This window comes from Falco rusticolus, chromosome 2 (genome assembly GCF_015220075.1).
Source record: "Falco rusticolus isolate bFalRus1 chromosome 2, bFalRus1.pri, whole genome shotgun sequence".
Taxonomy (NCBI): Eukaryota; Metazoa; Chordata; class Aves; order Falconiformes; family Falconidae; genus Falco; species Falco rusticolus.
In genome coordinates this window covers 78,253,924-78,276,449 of record NC_051188.1, presented here as the reverse complement: position 1 = coordinate 78,276,449, position 22,526 = coordinate 78,253,924, and the positions used below count along the sequence as shown (strand labels likewise).

At 41.6% G+C, this 22,526-nt stretch overlaps 1 long non-coding RNA gene across 1 annotated transcript; it reads right to left on the bottom strand.

Annotated features, from left to right (window-relative positions):
• Positions 1-13,143: 13,143 nt before the first annotated feature.
• On the bottom strand, positions 13,144-21,873 carry LOC119143483. Its single transcript, XR_005102723.1, has 2 exons — positions 21,790-21,873; positions 13,144-13,364 (listed from the first exon to the last, which is right to left on the bottom strand). It is a non-coding gene; the product is annotated as an uncharacterized LOC119143483 (long non-coding RNA).
• Between the last annotated feature and the right edge of the window lie 653 nt (positions 21,874-22,526).

Below are 22,526 nucleotides of genomic sequence, written 5' to 3'. Positions count from 1 at the left end.
TAGGTTATCATAACAATTATTCTTAACTGCAATAAACATTGCAGTAGCAGTTTAAAAATATATTCCTGTTATTATAATTTTAAATCTTGCTAATAACCTCAGCCAAGAAGCCTCTTGGTTTTTTTTTCCTGTCTTTACTCCTAAATTATTATGCTTGAGAAAAGAACAGCTATTAACTGGGAAATATTTTGATATTTCTGTGCTTTCCAAGTGCTATTATGTCTTTTTTGTGGACAGACCACTTACTTGTGTCCTCTGGCAATGTAATTTATTCTTGGAAGAAGTAATATCTGACCAGTGCTTGAACAGGGATACCTAGAAAGTTTTCATCAGGTCTCTTGCTATTTGCAGAAACCTCCTTTTCGTAGGGGAACTGCCAAACTCAGACCCCATATTATATTTTTCTCTGTTGATAATTAGCCCTAAAAAGAACTTCTTCAAATATATGACATTATCCTTAAGGGTTATCTTGACCCGGACCAGGTAGAAACTTGTCTGCCTGATGTCATAAAACAGTGCAGGCTCATTTTGACAGTCCCGCTTCCTAGCTTGTTTGGAGATCACATTAATATATAAACCCAGAAGGACTCAGTGCATCTTAGGTACACTTCCAGAGAAGAGATATCATTCACTGGGTATATCAGACTAGGAGATTTTGAAATGCATTTAAAACATCACAAGATTTTGTGTCTCAGAACCTCCTCTACAAACTCCCAGATGATGAAAAAAAAAAACCCAGCTTGGAAAGAAACCTGCATGTGGGTGGGGAGAAAAGGCAGTCACAGCCAGGCAGACTCTGAGAAAAAGATCTTCCAGATACTGACTTCACAGCCACAAAGATGGCAAGAACATCCCATTCCTCCACAGGGAATCTGAGTGCTTTCCTTGGTCCTTATGCTGGCACAAAGCAGGAGCACCAGTTTTCTAAGCCCTCGCTCCACTGGAAGCATTTTCCTCCTGCTGCCCTTGGGCTTTTGGTTGATGTGCAAGGGCAGAGCTCCATCCTCTGTCTGCCAGCCTTCCTGCTTGACCTCTGTGTCCCAAAGGAGGAGATGTGGCCAGCCACCACCGCCTTCTGGAAGCATCCTGAGGACAGGACAGGCCTACTGTCAGTCAAGCTCTCAGTAAGCAAGTATGGGTACTTCTTTGGTCTGTGTCAGGCACCTGAGTCAAGCAGCCTGAGTCTAGCACCAAGCCTACCGCATATTTACTAGAAAAGAACACTGGTCTAACCTCTCCAGCTTTGCTGAATGAGCAAGTTCTTTCAGTATTCAGGATGCTTTAATTAGCATTCTTGACCCAATTTACAAATTTCTTGCTGCTTTGACTAATCCTGCTGACTTGAACGGCAAAGTCTTAGCTTGTAGACAAGACTTAATCTACAGAATGCAAGTACTTTATCAACTAACTATTTACAAAGGTCCCTTAAAATAAGTCTGGATATTATCTGCAGTGCATAAACATTATTTTAAATACCCATGTCAAGAAACAACTCTTCTTTTCCAGTATTCAGTCACCACAGCTAAAAATAAGCTGCTTAGCGTGGTAAGAAAAATACTAACCATGCACTAATAGAAAGCACAGTGTATTTCCAATGTCAGCCCTGTAACCCGAGATGAGGAGTTGTGAACTCTTTTCCACTGATCTATGAGTTGAAGGTTGTAGGAGTTATTTCCCTCCTTTACTCGATGCAGACAAGTGCAACATAGTGATGGAGTCTATTTAGATAGTCTATTTGTATTGAAAAGTTGCTGACAGCGCTCTGTAAGCTGTAGCAGTAACTGAATCCAATAGAAATTTGGCCACTGGGGATTCAGTAATGGCTGGGACTCTTGACTTAGAGCGTCAAGTTCACCTTTTGCCTCCTTTTCCCATGCCAATTGTATTAATCTGCATTGACTGAAAATGGAATTGTACAGTTCCACAGTTTCCAGAAGCAAAACTGAATTTCTTGAATATACGGGGGAATCTATGCTTGACCTCGTTTTGTTCAGAAATGCCACAGCAAATTACGAAAAGGCTAACATAGGGATCATTTTCTTTTTTTAGTTCTACACTTGCACTATCTGGTTTCAAATACAATAGAATAAACATATATATATGTTTATTTTATATATATATATATATATATATATAAAAATATATATGTGTATACATACTGCATATATAGAGTGTATGTAGAACAAAGAAGTTGCCATCCTGACTCCATAGCTGGAGACCAGGCACAAATAACAGGCTGGTGGGAAAACAGCAAGATAGGCAGAACAGTCGTAAGTGGGAAAAAACCCTTCTTTTCCATGTTCTTAACTGTAGTAAATACTCTTAAAATGTATGTTAACTTACTTGTATGTATACTTACTTAAACATATGTGACATATTCTGAAATTGCTCCCCTAGATGAGCGTCTTTAATATTTCCATATTAAATACTCCTGTGCCTGGAACACCTTCTTTTTATTTTCTATTGCTCTGTCGGAAAACTAGGAACAGATCACAAAGAGACAGACTGTGCCATTGGCTTCTTATCATAGAAAAGGCACATTGGTGATGAAAGTAAATTGCCTTTATCCTGTCTCAGGGTTTATTTCTGTGGAGAATCAGGAGCTTTTTCTTCTGCTGCTGTGAAAAGCTGAATGTTCTACAGGGGTGAAATACATTTAATTCCGCATGTAATTTGACGTGACCACATACTTGAAATCACTGGCTTGCATTATTTTTCTGGTGGATTTACAGAGAGGAAGGTTCATATTGCAAGTTTTTTAACTTGCCAGTACAACAAAAATGAACCTAGAAACAGGCTCATGTCAGAAGCTAAAATACTCTGAGATCAGAAAGGAAAACTATCATTTGTGTGAATCATGACGTTAAGCTGGGCAGCTGTTTGGTCACAAATACAAAGTTTCTGTGCAAATTTAATGTGAAGATTCCATCTTAGGTAGTGTATAAGATGTCTGGAAGATTAATTGATGATAAAAGTAATTTAATTTTTTTTACAACTATCATCTATGGATCAGTGGTGTTAGGAAGATTTTTGGGGTTTTGTTTTTTGTTTTGTTTTTGGTTGTTTTTGGTTGTTTTTGTTTTTGTTTTGTTTTGTTTTTAATTAGAAGAAATAACTGGCACCAGTTCCTTAAGAACTCTGTAAGGAGTGTGTGGCAGCATAATTATCTTTTCCCGTTGCTAATTTATTTGCTTTTTTTATTTGAAAATTAACATTGGCTTTGGAAAAGTACAGTGTCTAAAACTGTGCTGGTTTGTGATAAATACTATTGGTGCTTTTTTCCTTTCTTCTAGATTAAAAATTGCATGTTAAGGGAAAACCCCTTTCAAGAATGCGTATTTCCTATCTTCTTATTACAAAGTCTTTCTTACTAAAAGTGATATTTTTGAAAAAATTGAATTTAATTTTGTTTTTCTAAAGCTGATTATTTGCTTTGTGGTTTTTTGTTGTTTTTTTTTTTTCATAAGATGCAACTATTAAAATAGACTACCCATGTTTTCTGTAGGTTTGGAGGCAATGTATTCAACTGTAGTTAGTGGAGAGTTTTATGCCTAAAGCAAGGATTACATTTATCAGTAAATTTTCAGCTGCTTTTATGCGCTTACAGTCATAAATGCAATATTAAATTTCTAAAACTACCAGCAAATGTTCCAAATCAAACCAAAGATGCTGTGTCCACTTCAATTAAAATAATAGATTTGTAGAGCAGTTAAGAATCCCTATCTTAAACCTCACTTCTACAAAAATTAGGTTTTGCCTGCTCATGCCATTTTAATTTTGAAAATGTCGAAGCATTTCACCTTAATAGTGTTGAGAAACAGTTTATGTGATTTTTGCATGTCTGCCCAGGGTAACCAGAAGCAGTTGTTTCCATATAGGCAAGAACTGATCTAGCCTTGCTTTAAGGTCCTTGAGGTCATCTACAGCTGTTAGTGCTTTAACGGACTTCTCATACAGCAGGCTCTGCTGGCTTCCTCTGTGCCAAGAGGACCTGAATGTAATCGGAGATCTGTAGGAGAACAGAGAGACTATGGCATCGAAAAATGTAAACCAAACCTTACTTGCAAGAAAGGCCACGCTTGTGCTATCTTTTGAAAGCAAAGTAGAAATGGGTATCACTAGAGAAACAAACTTTTGTTTTAACAGTACATTCTTAATCTGACCATAGTGATAGTCTTTGCCATCCGTGTAGAGGCTTCTTTACATGCTGGCCTTTAAAGCACAGCTGTATGTACACGCGGAAGTATTTCAGTATTGTTCAACTTTTCGTGCCAGCATGCCTTATTTAAATGTGAGAGCTGAACTTCTGGTCCTAGTGGATTAATTAACAAAAATGCAACGGTGCACCTCATCAGCATCACTCAGGTGATTCAAACTGATGGACATGTGGAGACCGAGTTACAGTAACTCATCCATGAATAGATCTTCAGCAGAGTAGCAGCGCAGCAGCTGCACTTACATTCGTTTCCTTGTTGAAGCCTGGCCTCCCGGTAACTGTTAGTGTCATGCTCACCCATCACTTTGACACAGTCAGATTTAGCTGTGAGTTCACGGGTATGGTGCAGAGCCTGTTGAGGTTGACAGAGTGGCCTCCACTGATTTCACTGAACCACAAGTATGGTTTGAACTCCTCACCTCTCCCGCCTCTGTGCTGAAGCTAGGCTCCCAAGATGTCCCAGGAATAAACCTGTGAAGGATGCCAATTTCCATGGAGTCACAACGGAGTTACCCCTCAACTGAAGTGATGTATAATTGAACAGTTTCTGTTCACTGCACCCAGGATTGGCAAACAAGTCTTAAAGCGCCAGCATTGCTGACTGGAGGCACCTGAGCAAGAGCTGCTGCGTGGCTCTCCTAGCTCAGCCAGTGGGCAGGAGAGGGCTGTCTCAGGGCATCCTTAAAAATGTATGAAGCAGCTTGCGTGACAAAGTGACGGAAAGGCAGAGCTCCCGCACTTTACTTTTCTATCATCATTTCATTATTTATTAACAATTTTTCTGACTTTAGTTTTGGAGTGCATATTGATTTACACGGTGAGGCCTCTTACAAGATTTTATAACTTAGAAGTTGCATTAAATCCTAACAGAAAGGCCTCGGTTCTGCAGGTGCACTGGCCCTGTGAGGCTAACATCCACTTGTCATCTCCACAGGGTCTAAATCTATTCGGCCCCTGGCATTAATCAGTTTTTCCTTCCTTATACCACCAGCTCAGCAGCACAGAGGCCCTTAAAAATATGTCAGTTCTCCTTAAAGTTACTTCTGAAAGATACAAAGCATCTGACAGGTCTTTTAATAGTGCAGCACTATATGAGAGACCAAAATTTTGCTTAGAGAAATACAAATCAAAAAGATGCTTCAGTTCCTCTTTTGTTAGACCTTTCAGGAGGAGGTAATAATGCGATAATCAAGTCTCCTGGCATTCAGTTAGACAGATGCGCAGTGTGTTATGTTGATGTAGTACAGATGTATGATCTCGGTTAAACTATAGCAGTCATGCTTTTGCATTAAGACACATTGATTAAGGACTTTTTCTTGGAATTAGAAGGCTTAAATCTAAATAAAAAAATTAATCACTGTTCAGAAAAATGATCCACATTAGTTGGAATCCTCATTTTCAGTCACTTAAACTTAATCTCCAGGAAGTATAAATCAATTTATAGTCTTCCTGAAGTCAATATAGCTACCCTGATTTATACCAGTAGCAATTTTGGCTCCTGAACTACAGTTTTGCTGATACTCTGGTGTTTCTTAAGAGAGAATTCCAATGATTGTAGGCAACAGCAGCTGTTGCTTTTGTTTTGTTGCATGAAACATATCTGGTATTTTTAATGCTTTTATGAAAATGCCAGTTTTAACAGACCACAACATGCAACATTTAACTAGGTGTTATAGATCCTCAAATTATCTATGAGGGTGCAGTTTTCATGGAGAAAGAAAACTGAAACTTACCAGTTACAAAGCACAGCCCTGCAGGGATGATAGGGAATTTTGATTTCTCTGTGTAGAAATGGGAAGCTTGGCATATTTTTCCAAAGTGTTTCAGCTGTTTCCCATCTATGTGATCACAAACATAAACTGCAAAGACATGCTTTTATGTCATCTGCTGAAACACCGTGAGAAGCCTAAAAGATGTAATGGCATGAAACAAAGCCACGAAGGGCAGGTTAGGAGCTGAAATGCATCCAGGCTCGTCCTTGGCCTTGTTTACATTTTGCGTTCAGCAGGTTTAAAAGTGTCCCCCAAATGCTGAGCACGTCGATCATTTTTCTTGAGCAGCCAAGTAGAGGTTGAAGCTACTCTGTGAGAGCATGAGCCTGCTCTCCCAGCAGCTTCTTCGTTAAGGAGAAAGCTGTGCCCTGCATGCTCCCGCCTTCCTTTGCCCTTCTGCCGCTCGGCTGCTCACCAAGACCATAATCTAAGGGAGTGCGTGGAACTTTTGCCTTTTATTCTGGATCACCTTACAGAATTATTAAATCTAGTTTTTGTGTGGGAAAAGTGGGCTTAGAAGTAACCTGTGAGCTCCTGAACTTGCTAATGGTGTGCTCCTGTTGACTGAGTGAGGTGCGGCTCCCATTCATTTCAGCAGTCAGTAATCTGTGTGGGGAAATTTCACCTCCATTTCCATTACCCATCAATGCTGGCTGTGGAGACTGGAGCCCTGTTATTCAAACCATCCTTCAGAATTTTTTTATTGTTCAGTTGTGGCATTTTAATGCAACATTTACAAGAAAATAATAATTATAAAACAAAGAAGATTGGAAAGGCAGTTCCACACTGAACATATCCTGGGGGAGTGGAAATCGTAACAAACACAGGCATAAACTAAAGCCCGCCTACTGCTTTCATTCTCTTCATTCCATGATCCTCCAAGTTTCCAAGAAGTATCCACCTAACCCTTCAACTGGGTGCTGAGTCAAGGGAGGCACCAGCTGCTCCTCTCCCCACTTTGGGGCAGGAATGACTCTGCATCTGGAAAGGATCCCCTTGCTCCCATTTGCAGCCAGTCACTTTTCCTGGCTAACCAGGCAGGAGGGCAGAGCCGGTTCTGAGCTCTTCACTGAGGCACCACAACGCTGAGACCTGTATCAGCCAAGCAAGGAGGTGCAGGACTGATCCTCTTTACCTCCCTGCTTGGCTGAGCAGGACACAGGATCAAGGTAACCAAAGAGTTGGTGTTATTGCTCATTAAGTGTATGTATAACTGATGTTACAGTGTGCTGCAAGCCTTGAAGGTCTGACTCTTAGCCTGCTGGGGTGGGAATGATTGCAGCACGGTGCAGACTGCTCTGCAGGTTCTGTGCAGGACACATGGACAGTGAGGGAGCACCAGAGGATTTCAAACACTGACAGCAGAAATTGTAAGAAATGTTATTGCTGCTATCAGTCTGGCTATAGATCAAGCTGCTGCTAAGAAAGCTTTGCCTGCTAGCTTTTAATGGTGTGTCAGTTTTGGAAGTGACAAAGACCTCTGAACATCACTTGTGCTCTTTTTTTCATCAGACCTCTCACCTTAGCCTTGCAAATCCTCTACCCTTTCTTTTTTTCTAACATAAGCTTTTCTTAAAGGAAGTCTGTTTCCTAAAAAGAAGCCTGTATAGGCAAAGGCTTCACTGATGTATTTACTGTGCTAGTGAGCTGGAAAACCCCACTAAACTTTTTGATCAGCATAAACCTGAACTTAAATCTGTCAGCAGCTCTGTCACCCTTGGTTCCTTTCAAAGGAAAGCACAACATCCCATCAATGCTTCCCCTTCCAAATTCAGGACAAGACAAGAGATGCCCAGCATAGTGGTCTTTGCCAGCCCTTGAACACCCTCCAGCACTGCACAATGTCATGAAGAGTTTTATACTAAGGTCCCAAATCAACATAACTACATCAGCTAGGCACCTTACCTGTGCTAACAAAGCGGTACAATTCAATTCTGGCATGATCTCTGATCCCAAGTGCATCCTTAAGCACTTTTTTACCCACTCGCCTGTTGAAGTAAGCTGTGCGAATGCCTTGTTCACCCAGTCTTATCCTACCTTTGTTAAATAAAATGTCCTGTCATAGCCACCAATCCTACTTTATAACCTTTTCTAACATGAGGTCTCAAATAGCATGGAGCTTCCTTCACGTGGGAACTGAAACTTGAAAATCATCATCATTGAGGGTATCTGTGTTGGAGTGTTGTGAAGGCAAATTGCTTTTGCTTTAGTGGAAGTTATGATTCATGAGAAAATGTATACGGCTATCATAATAAATAAAAATAAATGCTCCCTTTTTGGTAGAATGTGTTGCTTATGGTAAATATCAGAGTAAGTTACTTTTAGCACTTGTTTACAAATATTTATTGAAGCTAATATTTTCTTAAATTTACTGTACTAAATAATTCATTAGAGGGTTGGCCACTCAGAAAAAAAAGACTGAGGTAGCTCTGGCTTAAATTGCTGCATTCAGATTTGACTGGATGTTTATTGTTTGTGTACAAACTCAATGTTCCTAAATACAGCAAATTTCTCTTTTTAAAAAATGCATCAGAAAACTATAGTTTTGCATGAATGCATGAATTATTTAACATGCTCATTTGCCATGTTCATGCACTTGAAAGGTTTGCTTTCATTACTTATAAGGCACATACACAGCTGAAAAGAGGTAATTAGAGCATCAAAGGCAATGAACCATCCTGAAACTTCATAATGCTTTGCCTGAAAAAGATCATCATTCAGCTGAATAGGAAGAAACAAAAAAAAATGTCTGCACAGTTGTATCCAGAAGGATGAGAACAAAAGTCTTTCCAGGTAGCTCTATATTTATGGCAAGAGGCTTTTAATCTTCTCATAAATACCTTCAGAACTGATGTAGGAAAGGCCAAAGTGAACCCCTGTGGTTACATTTCAAAGCCTGTGTTTTCAAGTCAGAAACACATTAGTGCTTATAAATGAAAGACTTTTTTCATCCTATGAGACTGTTTCAATCCTAGTAAAGAAGAAAAAGTTCCATTCTCAACATTTTTCTTTTCCAGTTATTTTAATAATCTGCTTTGTTTTATAAACAGTTGCAGGGAAAGATGCTTCTTGCAGATAAGAAGGAGCAGTGGCACTTTCTATGATAGGAAAATGTGTACATCATATCAAATAGAGTGCTCTGTGTAAGCCATGTCAGAGATTGTGCATTGTGTATCCAGCTTTGGAGAACAAGTTACACTCTCTGGTTTCTCATTACCGCAATTCTGTTGGAACTTCGCCCCCAGACATTTAGAAAATTGCAGTAAAATGACTGCATATTGTTTACACAGATTATTGACTATGCTTTCTTATGTAGATTTAGGGAGGAAAAAAAGGCATTTTTTTACATAGACTGAAGGTCTTAAATACACATGAGAAATGTCTAGACAGCAGCTTCATCTCTATAAGGTTCAACACTCGTATTTTTTATAGTTCATGCATGTCCATCACTCTCAAGAAGTAGCAATGTGTTGAGATACAGAAGTGGCTCTCTGAGGCAACCATGGGGGACTGCCAATGAGCCATGCTCCAGCTTCTGCTCCACACCGGCTCCTTCCTGGAAAGTCGACCAGAAAATGCAGTAGTAAGAGAGAAGGCATGTGAAATGACCTGGCTGGTCTTAATAAAGCAGTGGGCATTGTGCCACCTGGCAGCAGGCTGTCATTGCCGGTGTTAAGGGTGACAGACATCTTCAGGAGAAGGCCTGTTCTTGCGGGAAGTAGGAATGGGGGTGCAGTGCAGAAAACTGGTCCTCTTCTGCTGGGGCTGAGGGACCCCTATTTCACATGGGGGGCAACTGTGGGAGCATGAGAGGAACTGCCTTCTGTCCCCAGCAATCTCTCCCCACCTCTGACGAGAGGGAAATATAATACTTAGGTATTATAGTTAGTCATAAAGTTTTCACGCCTACTCTTGCAATCTCAGAAGTGTGCTTCACTGCCCGCCTTCGCTGGGGCCCTGACAGTAATAACCTACACCTGAGGCAGCCAAACGAAGGCCCTCACCACCTTCGTTAGCGGGCAGAGACAGGTATGTGGGGGCAGCATCATTTGCTCCTACACTCTTGTCTCTGCCCCATGGGGAGGAGTGGGTAGCGATAAAGCTCCTTATTTAGGATACTGCAATGCTGCAAAAGATACAGCCACAGGGAGCAAGTGATACAAGCGTTTCCCATCCAGGCTGTATCCTCCCTGCAGCGCGCAGGGAATGGTCTTTGAAGAAAACTGCCCCCACAACTGCATTTTGGAAGGACTTGGTCCAAAAGGGAACCCAGCAGCAAAGTAATGGGATGCAGTGTGGGCGTCCAGGGCATTGGGATCTGGGCACCAAGGGGTCAGCAAAGCTGTTGGGCAGCATAGACGTGCCCATGGGCATCTCAGTTCAATGCCTGTAGTTAAGTGGAGCGAGTGGGTGCCTGCCTGTGCCTGCCAGTTCATGTGTCCGTATCCTGATGTACTTTACTCCAGCAGCAGGTACGCTGCTGTCTCAGCTGAAATAGGTCTCATACACAGAATGCGTTTGGCATGAAAGGTACTGTAGAAAAATAAGGTAAATGAGTAAAACAAATTGTCGTTACCACAATTAATTTTTCAAGTGGCAATCAGTATGATTATAAGCACAAACCTCCCCTCTCTCTCCAACCTTACATAAATGTTGCCGCATTGCATGTCAGCTTGAGATACGTACATCTTATTCTGTGGGGGTTAAATACTATGTACCATGCATCTCTGTTGGAGATGTAGCTAGAATAAAACATATGGTGTCAGACAGTGTCTGGGGGATTTCTGTAGGAAAAAGCAGTCATTCTGTCCAAATGGAGCTTCTCGGCAATTCTCTCCCTGTGACCTGAAATTATGGATAGAGCAGATGCTGTTAGTCTTTTAGGTAAGATTTGCAGTGGCTTGATTTACATGAGAAATCAAAGGACCTGTTTTATTTTAGAGCATTGGACAGCTTTTAGCTTGGTTAGGAAAAACAAAATTGCTATACATTGTTTTATTATGAAGAAATGCTTTCCTGTTCTATTGTTTATGCCACTGGCACAGGTCAGCCTTAATTTCTGCTGCTGTAAATAGCTCACGTAGACAGAGGTGTAGTAGTGGCAAGAGTCTTCTATTTTAAACATTCAGGATGCATCCCATGTGTAGATGACTGTCTATAGAAGAGACTATGGTTTTGATATGAGCCATGAAAAGGAAGCTATATACCTGCAGAGGCCTGTAAAGAGGGGGGAATACTGTTCTTCAGTGCACTCATAACAGTGCCTTTTTTTTTTTCATATATATGTGAGGTTACACCATCAAATACTTTCAGCAGGGAATGTCATTATGTCCCTGATTGCCTCTCATTTCCTTGAAGTACCTTTATGAATGCCTAACAGGCAGGCCTAGAATAAATAAGCCAATCTAATTTCTGTAGCAGGTCTAATACATGTGAAGATAAATGAAAGGTAACATTCACCCCTGCCTAATTCCAGGCAGAAGGTCCAAGACACCTGTTTGAATTCAGTAGCTTTGCAAAGGCAAATCCTCTGGACTGAGTAGGCTGCCATCACCAGGCTCACATAGAAATGCCCAGGAATCAGGGGAAATAATGAGTAAGGGGTTTCCTTGACAATACAAAACAGAACGGAGGGTTGATGCAAGAGCTAGGGTGCCAGCCCCCATGCATTTTCTTGCTCAAAACAGTGGCATATTGATGGCCATAGTGGAAACAAATCATTACTGATTTAAACACAATGGCAGGTAAATGCCACTATATTAGGACAAGAATCTTCTTGTGTTTTATTCAGAAATCTCTTCAAAACTATAGCCTAACCACTGATGCATCCATTTTAAATGATTTGGTTATTCTACTCTAGACTGGGGGTCATCAATTGCAATTGTGAAGGGTTTCATTTAAAATGGAAAAGAAGAAAAGGAAATCTACCACCTCCACATTTTCCACATTTTTACAAATGAAAACTGAGACCTTTTCTGTTAAGATTTTGTGAAAAACGTCCTGGTCTTTTCATTTTGTCTTCTTCATGCTGTGAGTGCTTGTAAAAGACATAGCACTTCTTATTATAGTCATTCTATTATAAAAACAAATATCAATAGTGAATTCTTATGGGTCTGCCCAGAAGGAGGTTGTTGACTCTTGACTCTGTAAGATCATGGCATAGTAAATGGCTGACCAACAATATATCAACTACAAGTGCTGCAGCTGGATTGATTACAGATACTCCTCTTTGGTGGCCAAATCCAGCACCTTGACTCCCCCAGCCAGTAGGTGAACATAACACAGCACATGACCGTAAGTAAGGACTTATTTTTCACTTTTGCCTCTGCAGGTGATCTCATGCATTTGCCACCCTACCTTAGGATGGATTTTTTATTGAACCGTGGTGTGCAGGGCACGAGCAGAGACCTGGGTTTGGGGCAAGCCTGCTTGGAGCCGCAGAAAAGCCGAACCTTGAAGCGTCCCACTGTCCTGGAGCCGATACCCATGGAGACATCCTCCACAAGAGAAGTACAGTCATGGCAACCTGGTGCTGTGGCAACGTTACCTCAGCGAGAAGGAGCTGAGCTAGGACAGGCAGCAAAAATGAGCAGCTCCCAAGAATCCCTGCTGGACTCCCGGGGCCACTTGAAAGGAAACAATCCCTACGCAAAATCTTACACCCTGGTATAACAAAAAGAGCATGGCTGGACAGTGGCTGTAAATATTTACACTGAAAAAAAAATCCAATGAAAGCTACCTTTTTTTTATTGAATTCCAATATTTATAATTAAAGAAGAAGATTGCCAAAATATTTGACAAAAAAAAATAATAATATGAACAACAGACAGTGCAAAGACTCTCTTGCTTTTTTTCTGTCTGAGTGTGAGCTTCATCTGACTGGACATCTGAATTTTTGGGTAAAAGAGTCCAGTTTTCTGATCTTCACAAGCGTTTGTTTTTACTGATTTTCTACGAAGTGCATGGAGACTTAACTAAAACATTTTAACTGGATGTTCCATCAGACAAGAATCAAAAGGGAAAAAATCACAAAAAAAAAATCACCCTATTTGTGAGTTCAGCAGGAGCATTGATTTGGAAAAAACAAAAAGTCTTGTCATGTTTGCACTTTTTTTTTAAAATTAGAAAATGGGTCCTTAATTGTTTTTTGTTGTCAGTTAGGATGAGTGATGTCAATGGAGTGAGGGGGTTGATTTGTTTGGGTTTTTTTTTTAATATTAATTTAATGAGACACTCTTTGCATTTTGTCTATGCGAAATAAAAGGGTCTTCTGCCTTTATTTGTGACGTCTGCTTCCATTGCCTTCTGCTGTACTTGGTTTTCCGTAAGTGTAATAGCCATGTCAGAACAGCACTCTGAACAACGTCTTCTTGTACCTTGGGCAGAAAAGGAAAGGAGGGTCATACCTTTAGAAAAAAACTGGGGTTCACTTACCTACACCTTTTTTTACTACCATGGGGCAAAGACCCAGAACGACACAAGTCCCGAGTGCTCTGGATCAAACTCACCTGGGACTCTCTGCATTCACTTTATCTGCAACCAGGAGGCTTTTGATCAGCTTCAGTATTTTTTGGATCAGAAGAAATGTGTTGATGTTACTTTACTTATTCCTTAGGAATGGACCTTTAGTCCGTTTGGGAGCAGTATTCACAAAAGTTAGTCACCTACGTAAGGATTGGGGGGGAAAAACGGCTTTTCCCATAATGGGAGAAAGGGGAGGAAAAAGTTATCCCTGGTCTAAGATCAATGTGGCTTTCTTTAGAGAAAAAATACCTTTTTACAGCGGAGCTGTCAGCTCATATTACTTTGTTGCATCTTTTGATTACATGAGAAGCAATATTGCTTGGTTTATACAAAGCATAAATGATTGAATACTACAGTTGGTGGGTTTAATGTAACAACGTTTGAGCTGCCTTGCTAAGTGCCTCCTTGTGTGTGTTCTGGCTACCTTCATGTGCCCTGACCAAGAGAATATGGTGCAGAGCATCCCAGATTAGCGCTAACATGAACACCCTGTTCAGCACTGGCTGGAAATATTAACTGAAAGCAATAAAATTCAGTACACTTGAGCAGGCTGAGAACCTCCTGCAATTTCGCTGGCTGGTGACAGTGTGGGCACTGCTAATTCAAGTATTTCTGCGCCGTGCTCAATTCAAGTTGTTTTAAAATAGAAAAAATGCAGTTATGTATAATTGTTTCATAACTATTATTAATGTAATTATGCTTTCATAAGGGCACTAAGTTAGCAAAGTACTTAAGTGTCTTGAAATGAATCAAGTTGTACTTGCATCCTTAGCTCTGTCAAGCCTAAGTGCTAAAGTTCTGCAAAGTCCTACAGAAGCAGCCAAATGAAGACATCCTGGAGGTATGAGCTTCTTAAAGACCTGCAGAGGAGTGCTGATACGTCACTCGGACAAGGAGCCATTTCTTACCTAGTCTGCCTGTTTGACCAATATGGTGATAAAGCACATTAAAAAAAAGACACCACCAAAAAAAACCCTGAACAAAAGAACCAACACCCAACCTTTTACCACCATTAAAAAAAAAAAAATTAAAAAATTACCCATGAAGTATTTTCAAATAGAATGTAAAAACTATATGTTGAAAAACAATTTACTCATTTGCTTTGGTTTGTTGTGTTGGTTTTTCTCAATAGAGAAATATTTTGCTAATAAGAACCTAATTTAAACATACAGAAAGAAATTACTATTTCCCATTGAAAAACTCTACAGAAAACTAAACTTTTGTTGAAGATTTCATTTTGGGGCAATTCAGTTCTTTTTGATTCCCACAAGAGTCTTTCTGCTGTGCTCAGCTTGAGCTAGATGAGGCATTAGTACTGCATTTGCACATAAAAAATTATTTTCTGACTAACATTCAGGAATTTTGAGTCTCAGGCCACTTTCATCTTCCATTCAAGCTTCTTTCTCATCGTCTGAAAAAAGGTGAAAAGCTTTTGGGAAAAATTGAGGTTTGATCCATTTGTTCCTGTGGCTCTTGGCTGCCCTCAAGCATAGGGATGGTGGGTCCTGTGGCTGCGATCCCCACCAAAACTTACTTTCAGTGACAGGCAAGAATGAGTGTGCAATGGAGGGAGGATACATACATTTTAATGTGGTGACTGGAAATATTCCAATATCTCCCTAAATCTGTGTTCAGCTGACAATCTGGAAGGTGCCAACTGTCGTGACTTAACAAGACTCTTCATTTGTATTCAATATGCCTGGTAATATTTATCCTCCTTATCATGTGAAGATGCCTTTGGGGCCCCCATATTCAAAGAATTTCATGGCAAGTCTCCTGCTGATTAAAATCAGAGTGGAACTGGGCTGTTTTTTAAGACGTGGAGGCTCAGACCTGCAGGGTGTCTGGCTTTGTGCCCTGGATCCAGCCAGCTCTTCAGTACGCATAACTATAAATGTGTATGGTCCCCCCAGCTTGAGCGTTTTATCGGCTTTTGAATCTCCAAAGAGCACTGGAGCGGTAGAGCTAGTTAAACATGTAACAAAAGCTTTAAACAAGCGCCTGTCCTACTCTCCTCTAGTCAAGGTTCTCAGATCAATACAGCTGGGAGCAGTCAAGTCCCCCCAGGATACACTGGTTCACAGGACCAAGATGAGAGAAAATGTGCTGATGTGTCTCTACCAGCACCATTTTAAAAACTTCCCTGTAAAAGAACCATCAAAATCCAAGGATCCTATATATCTGCATCTTGGCATGTGTTATAGTTCCCCCATTGCACCAAATGCCACCTTGGAAAATATTTGTGAAAGTGAAAATAGTTGGCATCAGCATGAGGTCTCAAAAGACAAGCCCTAAAGTACCATAACATCAAGGTATCAGTGCAGGCACATCTTGCACAAAATGGCAACTCCATCTTAGTCTTGAGGGTGATGAGACACTTCAAACAATGAATTTAAGAGCTAAAATTCTTCCCTGTCTTGTCTGCTAAAAATCACACCTCCTTAGAGAGACTCATTCTTTTTCACATTATACTTTTCCCCATGCCTCAACCTCAGCTAACCCTTTAATGATTCACAGATAGTAATTAACTCTCTTTTTGTCTCAAATGAGTTAGCAACTCCCTCACTCCTGCCTTTTCTAAGAACCTTTTTATCCTTCTTTATTCCATTACTGTGTCGCTTAAATTGTATAATTAACACAATTACGTTAAACTCAGTACAGTTTTTCCCTCCCCTTGTTTTTAGGTTGGAGCTTGCTTTTCCTATTCAGAACCAAAGACATTTTGACTGTTTAAAAGTTTGTCTATTTGTCGATCATTTTTTTAACCAGGTGAGCTCCATAGCAATGTTACCGTAGCTAAGAGTTTGGAGTTATAAGGAAGGTATTATTACACCAAATAACATAGTTGAAAAACAAATTAAAGCAACTCTGGGCTACTGTTTGGGACAAATGGAGAGTCCAGAGGAGCTTTTGTGCAGCCAGGTTTCCCACTTGCCCAGGCAGCTGGGGGGATGATACCCATCCCTGGCTTGCAGGTGGGTGAATAGCAATAGGTCTTTACCTAATTCTGTGCATAAAGTAATTTGGAGTAAATGTCTTCAGACTTTGATGCCCAACATCCTTTACCTGCACAGCTAGGCATGTATGAAGAGGGTTTTTTTGCTTGGTTGGGCCTGGGGATTTTTTTTGGGGGGGAGGTGTTGGTTTGGTTTTTTTTCTGAAGACATGAACAGTGAAGAGGTGGGATAAAGGGGGCAGCTGGGAAGGCAAACTCCGCCAGCACTTTATTTTCCTGAGTGGGCTGAAAAACTCTCTCAGAGACGGGAGCTCACTTTTAAAAGAAAGGAACGGTAAAAGGAAGAAATAAAAGCGTACAGTTTGGACAGCCCGTTCATAGTTTTAGTGTTAGTCAGGTTATTTTAGGTCACAGCAGTTGCTTAATGGGCTCTCATGGCTGACTATGAGACATTCCAGCAGGGAAAAGAGAGTGCTTTTCACCATTAATTTTCTCTAAACTTGCCTGAGCCTCCCAAGGGGAAACCTGACCACCTTCCCAGAAAGAAAATGCCTCTGCGGGAAGTGCACCAGCCCAGCGCACACTGCGAACGCTGCCGGGGGTCATGCAGCGCACTTCCCTGGGTTTTTATTTGTACTTTCTGAACTATTCTTCCTTTTTTTCACAATGAATGTTATGCTCCTTTGATTCAGGATTTCAGGGCAGAAAGGTGTTAGAATTGACACAGAAAAGATCTGTAACTATTTTCAGGGCTGACAAGAGCCCTGTATGCTTCCCAGCAGATCTTCAGTATTGGGAGCATTTGGTACAACAGCTCCCCACCCTGCCCCAACCTCCTCCTGGCTCTGCTTTAAGTGCCTCTGCCCTCTGAGGTGAATGGCTTTCCCCTTCACGGGCACCCACTGAAGGTGGTTGGTGCTTTTCAGGCCTGACGGTAGGTGAGGGGAAGAGCGTCAGGGATGACCCTGAGCATGGAGCTGGCTGGACAAAGCCACAGCAAGAGGCAGCAGCTTTCCTGCCTGTCGGAGCAGTTGTTTGAACCTAAAATGATGACCTGTGTCTCTGCAATGTGTTGTCAGGAGGAAGGCTGCTGCAGGTATTTGTTCTGATGCTGCTGGACTGAAAACATACACACAGAATTTCTAGCCAGTGACTTTATTTTTTTTTTTTTAATGGGAGATATATACACACATAAAAATGTCAAAATCTCTGGGACTGAGTGTGAAAGAAACTGGATCCCTACCCTTGACCATGGAAGAGTAATGCCAAAACCAATTTCTCAGAGTACTGAAACAAAACAATTTGCTTTGAGATAAACTGTGGAAGTTACTGGTTTTACATTGAAACTGCAAAGTTTTCATTCTCCAAGTCTGTCAGAAAGAATAAAAAAACCCCAAACCCACAGTTCAAACCTTTTGTCTCTTTAATTGAAAGCTAGTAAGATAGGTGTTTCATAAAAGGACATCACATAATGGTGAGGTAATAGAGAAATCCACAACACAACTGGAAAACAAGGTGGAAAACCTGGAGAAATGTCATCATTAAGGAAACGTCATCAGACCTGTAACATGCAGTAATATGATTTTGGAATATCGCCCAAGTTTCGTTAAGCTCTGCACCTGAAGTTTTTCCAGAATGCTTTCTTTAACATTCCAGTCCTGGTGGGATAACAAAACTAACCTGATTCAACAGTTTGATAGAGAAATCAATGGTTCCAGTGCTATTTGTAGTGCAATGGAGGCCTTGGGTGACATGGGGAGGGAAGGGAGCATTGTAGCCAGGGGCTCAGAAATACCAAGCATGCACTGAAACATGTATTGTGATAGATCTTCCACCAGCTAGAATCTGGCTATGATTGATCCTGCAGCTTTTCCTTAAAGAGAGCACACCAGGTTCACAAAAGGCTTGAAAAACTTCTCTCCTCCCATTCCCTTGGAGGCTTCATCCTTTCTTCCCATCCTGTCCTGCCCTCAATTTTCAAGGTTGCAGGAACTCAGTGTGGCTGCCTCTGGATCCTAGGGAACATCTTCCTTCCATCTCTGTTGGCAGCATCCCCAGCATCTCCTAGTCTCTCATGCCACAGCTCTCATGCTGCTCATGCCCCAGCTCTCATGCTGCTCCGGCCACCACTGCTGCCCCACGCTCAGCTGTTGCACCCCTGTGGCATGTGCCCCTTCCCAGGGTGGCCACCACCCTGCTTCTGTAAAACCAGAAAAGTCAGACCAGGGGCACCCTTGCGTCCAACGCAAGTCCCAGTGCGCACCATTCTCAAACATCTCAGAGCCTCAAGGATGGAGAGCTCAGCTCCAATGGATAAAGCTCAGTCCAGAGCCTTGAAATCAAATGTCTGTCCTGCCTGTGGTGCCCAGCATGCCTGCCTTACCAAGGGCTGCAGCTCCCAGCCCTCCCTGGGGGTTTACATCACTCCCGTGCCAAGAAAAGAGCTCCTGTTATGCTGGAGAGGACAAATAGTCTGGTAGCATTAAGGACCTCACCTCTGTTCCCAGGTGGGAGCAAGTCTGCTGGAGCCTGTCTGTCCCTTTGCACACCAGTGTGATGGTGGCTGATGTCTGACTGTCACCTCCTGTCTGTCTGGGCAGCCAGTCTGGCAGGGAAGTGGGAGCTCTGTTGTATTTAAATAACATTACACCAAAAGCACGAGGCAGATATACTTTTGTTCATGAAGAAAATCATTAGAGGACTGTAAGGCTTTGCTCTGTACCAGTTTCTTCACCTCTGTGTAATTGCTCCAACATTAGTAATAGTAAAATTATATGCTTCCATAAGGAAATTTAAATTAAATGTAACCTAAATCAATTTGAACTTTAAAACACTGAGCTTGTACCACCTGTCTTTCCTACAGAACAAATTATATTTAAGCTCCAAGGTCAGGAGCAAAGGGAAAGCTTAATTAAAGTTGATAGCAGACTACATAATCACACCTGAACCTACATACAAACAGATAAAGTACCAAAACCCCATTTATTTTATTCTGCTCTCATTGCCTGGACTCTAATAAGAGATTTGTTTTAAAATGGCCACAGCTTCAGCTGCATTTCATCTTACATGTACAGAAATGAATGGATACCTTGGCAGGCTGCTATCCACCAACCACAAAAGCTCATTCATTAGTCTCTGACATGTTGGGCCATAGCTCTTTGCAGTTCTAATTAAATCGTCGTCCTTGAAGGTGAACCCTTTACAGTATTTATAAGCAGAATCACCTCAGGTGGAAGAGCTGTGAACCAAAGCAATAGGCGACACAGAATTGATGAGGTGCTGTTAAAAATAACTGCAGCTTTCCCATCAATTCAAAGAGAGCCAAGACAAAACGATCGAGAGAGGGTGAAGCTAGTTTCAGGGCAGACTTCATTTGAGGATGACTTGGGATTTAGCAGCTAAAAACCAGTAGATGTGACCATCCAATTGCACATTTTCTCCCATGGGTGGCTTGCAGCATGCAGGGGGTTTTGAGATTTACACTGCTCTTTGCTGTCCCAGGGCAGGAGTACAGCATAGCTGAACATGGTTTGCCCAGACCAGAGGGACTTGATGCACTGGGAACGGGTGGGATTGCAGGTTATTTCTGGTCAATCTGACATTACAGGGCCAGCTGTCACCTGCACCATGAGTAGCTTTTCTGTGATTATGGTGTGCAGACCATAATGTCTGCATAATATGGGTGCATGCGTGTACCCATACGTGCACGCACACTCTTTGTCACCTGCACAGGGAATGCCAAGATCAACATGAAAGCTACCATCACAACCCTTTCACTACCACTGCATTGCACTTGGTGGAAGGGAGCAGGGAAAGATGCTACAGCGCCACGAAACCACGGCAATCAGCCAGTTCCAGTCACACGTCACTCTCAAGTGTTTGTCTTAGCTGTGCACGGGTGCATAGGCAGATCTTAACTCTATATGGCCCATCCTTTACCAAACATTGTTCTATCCAGGAAACGAGTCCTGGTTATTTTTATAACCTCATATTTTATTCTTTACTTCTCACAGTAAAGAAGTTGAGCGTCTTAACCCATTCAGGACAGGAATACAAGCCAGAGACTCAAGGCAAATGCTCAAGTCAAGGTGAAAGTTGTCATTTACACTAAGGACTAGAAGAAAAGAAAAAGAATTGGATAAAGTCTGAGTGCTAAAATGTGCTCTGCATCGACCTTGAAAGTACAGCAAAGCCGTGACTCCCTCTTTACAGCTGTGAACTACTTTTCAGGCATTCATGTACACAGGAGGTCCCTGGGATCTGTACCGAGTGCAGTCCCATCCCCTCCTAACATAGCGCAGCAAAACCACGTGCATTTCTATAGGTGGCACCCAGAGCAGATATGGAGACGGTCAGTGTTTGCTTCCTCAGGAACATGCTGAAAGCTTTATGCCAAAGCTGAAAATGCCATGAAAAATATGTTTGTTCAAAATCCTGCTGCTATTAATTACGATTATTCTCAATAGACTTGTTTCAGCATAGCCTGATGATTAGGGTTGTCACTGGAAAAGACCACTCGGGGACCCAAAATTTTCATGACAGTCTCTCATTTTCAGTAACATCCAGCATAAAAACAGCCTGGTCTCCTGCCAGTTCAATCAGTTGGCCCTAGATAAATGAGAGTAACCTGAGTCTGAGGCTCTGAGCCCACAAACCATCCACTAAATCAGGCCTAGGCACCCCACAGCATCTGCCTGCTGGTAGCTTCTTTCTCCTGGATTCAGGGTCCAGCAGAGGTTTGTGAGGATTCAGCTCCTAGGTGGGAGCTTCGAGGGTCACTTCCCAACACCAGGGCAGATCCCCACCCTTTGGCTGACCTTGGCAGCTTCCCTCAATTGCCTGGAAGCAGTCCCAGCCACCATCTACAGCCACAACATGCTGGAAACAGAAAGAAAACATTTGGATTTAAATTTTTTAAACTTACAAAAAGAAAGGCAACCTTCAGAACTTCTATTCTCCTGATAAGACAGACATTACCCTTCTCTGCCCTGGGAGACAAACAAAAGCATTTGCAACACACACAATATCTGAAGAGCAGAGAGTGGGTTTAGCCACATCCAATGATTATCACATTGACATGTTTTCTCCATGCTGCATTGTCTGAAAAATGCAGCAGCCAGGACAAGGCTGGACAAGGACCGGATCTCAGCAGGCTTGCTGAATTTAGCCAATACCGAGCCCAGGGTAAGAGCAACTTGCCTAGTGCTTCTGTGAGGGTTCCCAGAGGCCTGAAATTTTGTCATGCAAGTTAGCGATTGCTCAACTGACCAGGCAGCTGAACCAGCAAAGCAATGGGCTGGTGCTGACCTGTTTGAACTTACCAGAAAGCTCAAGATCTGTAGAAATCAGGGTATATCCCAGCCCCCAGGGCAACTTCCAAACACACTAACAAAAAACACAGCTCCTGAAAGAAAATAGCATGTTACCTGTATGCGAATGAAACAGTTTTTGACACGTAAGCTCTGGAGCAATCTTTAGATCTCAGTGATGAACATTAGTCTGGACCACATGAGAAAATAGCAAGTCTTTCCCATTTACCTAGCAATATTTTGACTTGTTTCTTATAGGGTTTGATAACAGAAACTCATCTCCAAAGTCTCCATAGTCCCAGTAAAATACACACCTAGGTCTGACTAGGTCTGACAGAACAAAAACTTTCCTACTTTTACAGTCACTCAAGTCTCAAAGACTCTAGTAGGGATTTAGGATAAAAGAAGCAGGCAGGTAAGTGTGCAATAAGAAAAGTAAGTGGTCTGCTTGCATAAGAAAAAATGACAGAGACCAAATGCTAAGACCTTGGTAAAATTTGCCACAACTTTAAATGCACCAGGTCTTGCCACGTAGACAAAGTTATGCACAGCTGATCTCTTTATCAAGATAATGCCTGACAGTACAGTTTCTACCTTTTGCAGTTTTAATCAAAACTGAAAACTTCAGCATTTAGTAATAGTAGCAGTGTCAAATACTATTGTGGCTGTGACAGTGACATGATGTTGCCTCAAAGATGTCAGAATATTAAGGTCAGACATATCTGAGTTCTTCATTTAATCTTATTCAC